The 5064-nt window shown below is 40.2% G+C and overlaps 1 pseudogene; it reads left to right on the top strand.

Annotated features, from left to right (window-relative positions):
• Positions 1 to 204: 204 nt before the first annotated feature.
• Positions 205 to 628, top strand: LOC142841486 (pre-mRNA-splicing regulator WTAP pseudogene; annotated as a pseudogene).
• The last annotated feature ends 4436 nt before the right edge of the window (positions 629 to 5064 follow it).

Raw genomic sequence — 5064 nt, 5'->3', positions numbered from 1 at the left:
ATAAGGGTAGAGAGCCAATTCCAGAAAACAAACAATTTTTTAAAAAATTCATCCTTAAAATGGTGTCACTCTAAGTATGGGTGTGAGACCTGGAAGTAAAGGCCAGCATCAGCGCTTCTGTGGCAGGAAAGAGAGAGGGCCAGTGGCTGAGTATCCTCCACCTATGTTAGTCTCCAGGCAGTCTTGGACTGGAAAGAGTTCAAGATGACTAATGAAGACCTTCTTCCCAAAAAGGTCCATCTAATTGAAAAAGCTCAAAGTCATGGCATGAGATGAGTTAATCCTAAAATGAAAACATCATAAAATGATGTCCACTCAAATGGTGTGACTGGCTTAAAGGAATCCAAAGAAAAACCAAAATAGCAACAGCAGGAGTCTGTACACAAGGGAAACATTCTTGTTGTGTGGCTAGCAACCAAGGAGGAGGAGGCCTAAGAGTGTACCTCACAAATCTAGTACCTCAAGCAATCCAGCTACCGAATGTGGCCCAACTGAGATCAACATTGGCATGTCCAGTGATCAACTTGTTTTTCCTAAAAATGAAAGGTGGAACTGGAACAGACTAAAGACAAACTGGGAGCCCAAAATGACCTGAGTGCCTGGAAGCTTGTTTACACCTGATAGGTAAGCAAACCATACACCCCAGTCCAGATCCCCCTGAAAATCCCTCACTGAGAAAGCTGTGGGGGGACAGCCAAGTTGTTGTTTCTACACCAAGACTCAGACTTTTTGAGCCCCAAAAGCCACATTCTTATACTGTCCAGCTTCCAATGGCTAATGTAAAACTTACCCGATGAAGCTTGTGTTTCAGCTCTTCTCTCTTCCCCTTGTTTCAGATGAATGAGAGTACACCTCTGGAAAAAAAATCCCTTCTAGGACAGGCAGACACTTGAGAAATGTTTATGAAGAAAATAGAGGGGGAAATAGAAGACTTAAGTGCATGGCACACTGTGTCTTCAGAGAGTTTGGAGGACTGAAAACCTAGAGATTTTAAATTATGAATTGAGTATGTAAAATTCCAGTAAAATGTAAAAATGGAATATTTGCTGCTCTTACTCTTGAGTATAAGCGACTTTGAAAAACTACATGTAAGTTACACCAATAAGACTGTGGACTTCTTGATTGTTGAACGACTGGGTCAAAACTCAAATGAGGTGAATTTTGCTTTTAAGGAGTCTACATGCTAAGAACCAACTTCTAATAGCTATGAGACAATCAGTTTATAGCTACCAGTAGTACAAGTAGTGGGTGTTGAAATTGGAGTGGCGGGGCTGTGTCCCCAGCACCCAGCCGCCCACATGGCTAGCTTTAGCTTATGCCCCGAAATAATTACACCGAAACTGTATTCTTTTAAACACCGCTTGGCCCATTTCTATCTAGCCTCTTCTAGGCTAACTCTCGCACCTGGATTAGCCCATTTCTTATAATCTGCTGTAGCCCACGAGCTGGCTTACCAGGAATGATCTTAACCTGCATCTGCCTGGAGTGGGAGAATCATGGTGACTCTCTGACTCAGCTTCTTTCTCCCAGCATTCTGTTCTGTTTACTCCACCCACCTATGTTTTAACCTATGAGGGCCAAGCAGTTTCTTTATTTCTTAACCAATGAAATCAACAGATTGATATATGACACTCCCACATCAAGTGGGTATATTTTTCTAGTTAGCTCTGAGCTCTATATTACATAATGGAGCATTAAATCCATGTGGTTTATATCAGTGCTTTTGTTGTTTGAATGGTCGTGGAAACTGCAGATACCTTAACTGAGGAATGTGACAATGGGAAGGTGTGGTCTCAAACTTCAGGTTTTAACAGTTTGGATCATTAGAAGCATCCATCTTACAACTAGATCATATAAGGAATTGGGGGTGATGAGACTCACTCCATTGTTCAGCAAACCATCATATTTAGTAGGTACACGTTAAACAGCATTGTCTTCAGGGTTATATGGTGAAATGTGTTCCTTCATTGTTTGGGGGGCCTTTTATGTTGGTTTATTGAAATTAAATTAAAGTACCTTGAAATAGTTGGCTTGTTTTAACTTTATTTTTAATTGAAAATAAATTTTTGTTCATACAATGTATTCTGATTATGGTTGCCCATCTCCAAACCCTACCCAATTCTTCCCCCACCTCTCCAAATCTACTTTCTTTCTTGTTCTCTCTCATTAGAAAACAAATAGGTATCTGGAAGAAAGAGAAAAAAAGAAGGAAAGAAAGAAAGAGAGAAAGGGGGAGGGAGGGAGGAATGAAGGAAGGAAGGAAGAAAAGAAAGGAGAGAGAGGGAAGGAGGGAGGGAGGGAGGGAGGGAGGGAGGGAGAGAGAGAGGAATGGAGGAAAGAAGGAAGAAGGAAAATAAAATGAGATTAAATAAAAACAAATAAACCTGAACAGAACAATACAAACAAATGAACATAAAAACAAGGAACCGCTGGGCGGTGGTGGCCCATGACTTTAATCTCAACACTCAGGAGGCAGAGACAGGTGGATCTCCGAAAGTTCAAGGCCAGCCTGGTCTAAAAGAGCTAGTTCTAGGACAGGCTCCAAAGCTACAGAGAAACCCTAACAAAAAAAAGAGCCAGAGAAAAAGCACAAATAAACACTGATAGACATGAAGACACACACATTGACAGATACAGAAATTCCCTAAAAAATATAAAATCAGAAACAATAATATATAAGCAAAAGAACTGCTAGGGTAAGAAAAAATACTCCAAAAATACAATTAAGCTTGTTTTGCGATGGTCATCTATTGTTAGACATGGGACCTCCCCTTAAGAGTAGCTTGTTTCCCCAGTGAGACTCCCTTGGAGAAAAGTAAATTTTCATTTGTGAGCAATTATTGGTTAAAGACAGCTTCTGGGTTGGAAACAGGAGCATGTGTCCATTTCCCCTCTCAGAGCTGTGACCCATCAGGTGAAGACTGTGCAGATCCCATGTCTTCTGCCACGGTCTCTGAGTTCACAGTGCACTAATCCTGCTGTGTTTAGAAGGCCTTGCTTCCTTGGTGCCCTCCATCCCCTCTGGCTCTTCCAATCTTTCTGCCTCCTCTTCCATAGGTTCCCTGAGCCCTGTGGGGAGGAAATTGATAGAGATATCCCATTTAGAGCCAATTATTCCAAAGTCTGAACTTTGTCCAGCTGTGGGTCTCTGTATTCATTCCCATCTACTGTAGGAGGAAGCTTCTCCAGTGATGGCTGAGCAGGGCACTGAGTTACAGGTATAGCAGAATACCATTAGGAATCATTCTGTCGCTATGTTCCTTTCTGTTAAAGGACAGTATTTGATTTTCTGATTGATCAAAACCATTGATTTGAGTTCTTTCCTCTTTTCTATTTTAAGTATCTGGTGCTACAGCAGCTTCCTCTCAGCAATAATTCTGTATGAGTCTGATAGTCATTTATGTTGCTCATTTTACGATAATGCTGTTCTTCAAGATTCCTACTTTAAGAGCGCCCTCTTCTGACAGTCCAGCCAAATCCAGATACCTTTTTTAGCCAGAAACATTTTCAACAAAATAACTATTTTGTTTCATTTTTATCCATTGTTTTATTATTTTTAATTTTATTTCTGCTCTTAATTACTTCCTTTCTTCTGTTTGCCTTGCACTGATTTTGGTCTTCTTAAGTTTGTGTGTTCTCTTGTATTGTGTTCCTCTTTCCTTTCCTCTTTCTGCAAAGCACTGAGGACTTAGTCCAGATTCACACATGCTAGGCAACTGCTCTGCCGCTGAACCAGCTCCCAAAACCATATGGTTCTCTTTTCTCTATTTGGACACAAATTTTGGCTGACCACCACCAACATTCATTTGCCAAAAGTTTTTCTCCATTGATTTTACTTTGTCTTTCTCATAAACGATCTATTTCAAACATTGCACCTTCAAATTACGTGTGCTTTTTTTTTCTTTCTTTCTTTCTTTCTTTTATTGAACTATATGTTTTTTACACTCCCCTCCCTCACTACCTTCTCCCATGACCTGCATACTCCCAATTTACTCAGGAGATCGTGTCTTTTTCTCCTTCTTATGTAGATCCACTTATGTCTCCTTTAGGGTTCTCCTTGTTGTCTAAGTTCTCTGGGGTTGTGGGTTCTAGGCTGGGTTTTCTTTGCTTTATGTCTAAAAAAAACACTTATGAGTGAGTACATATGATATTTGTCTTCCTGGGTCTGAGTTACTTCACTCATTATGGTTTTTTCTACAACCATCCATTTGCCTGCAAATTTCAAGATGTCACTATTTTTTACTGCTGTTGGGGTGGCATATGCCAGTAGGATTTGCTGAAGAAAAATGAGGCAAGAGGATCATGAGTGCATGTGCTTTTACCTCTCTCTCTCTCTCTCTCTCTCTCTCTCTCTCTCTCTCTCTCTCTCTCTCACACACACACACACACACACACACACACACGTATGGGATATCAGTACACTATGTGAAGATGTATTTGCTGTGATTGGTGTAATAAAAAGTCAAACAGCCAATAGCTAGGCAGGCAGTGGGGGGGGGCGGAATTTCCAGTGAGAGAGGAAGGAAAAGGAGGAGAATCTAGGCACATAGGAGATGCCAGGAGACACAGAGAAGAAATAGGAGGTGCAAGATAGAAGAGAGGTAACACCACATGATAGAACTTAGATTAACTGAAATTGGTTAATTTAAGTTATAAGAACTAGTTAGGAACAAACCTAAGCTATAAGCTAAGCTTTCATAATTAATAAGAAATCTCAGTGTCATTATTTGGGGCTGGCAGAAGAAAAGAAAAACCATCTACACACACACAAACACATTGACTCATCTCCATGTTTTTAATTAGGATGATCTTTGACTTTCTGGTAATGGGCTCATTAGATATTTAATTTCTCTTCTGATTTCCCCTCCCTACATTGTCTTGCAAAAAGGCAAGTGAGAGGAATGGAGGAACGTGAGCAATAACACACTAAATTTTGGTATTTATTTCTCCACTTGCTCAGATTTATTTTGAAGTTGGGATATTCTCTCTCTTCAAATTATTGTAAGGACATAACTTTCTGTAGTTTTATTTTTCTCTTCTTCTTGTTCTGCATTAGTTTTGGAG

This window comes from Microtus pennsylvanicus, chromosome X (genome assembly GCF_037038515.1).
Source record: "Microtus pennsylvanicus isolate mMicPen1 chromosome X, mMicPen1.hap1, whole genome shotgun sequence".
Classification (NCBI taxonomy): domain Eukaryota; kingdom Metazoa; phylum Chordata; class Mammalia; order Rodentia; family Cricetidae; genus Microtus; species Microtus pennsylvanicus.
This window is presented reverse-complemented; position numbering and strand designations above follow the sequence as displayed.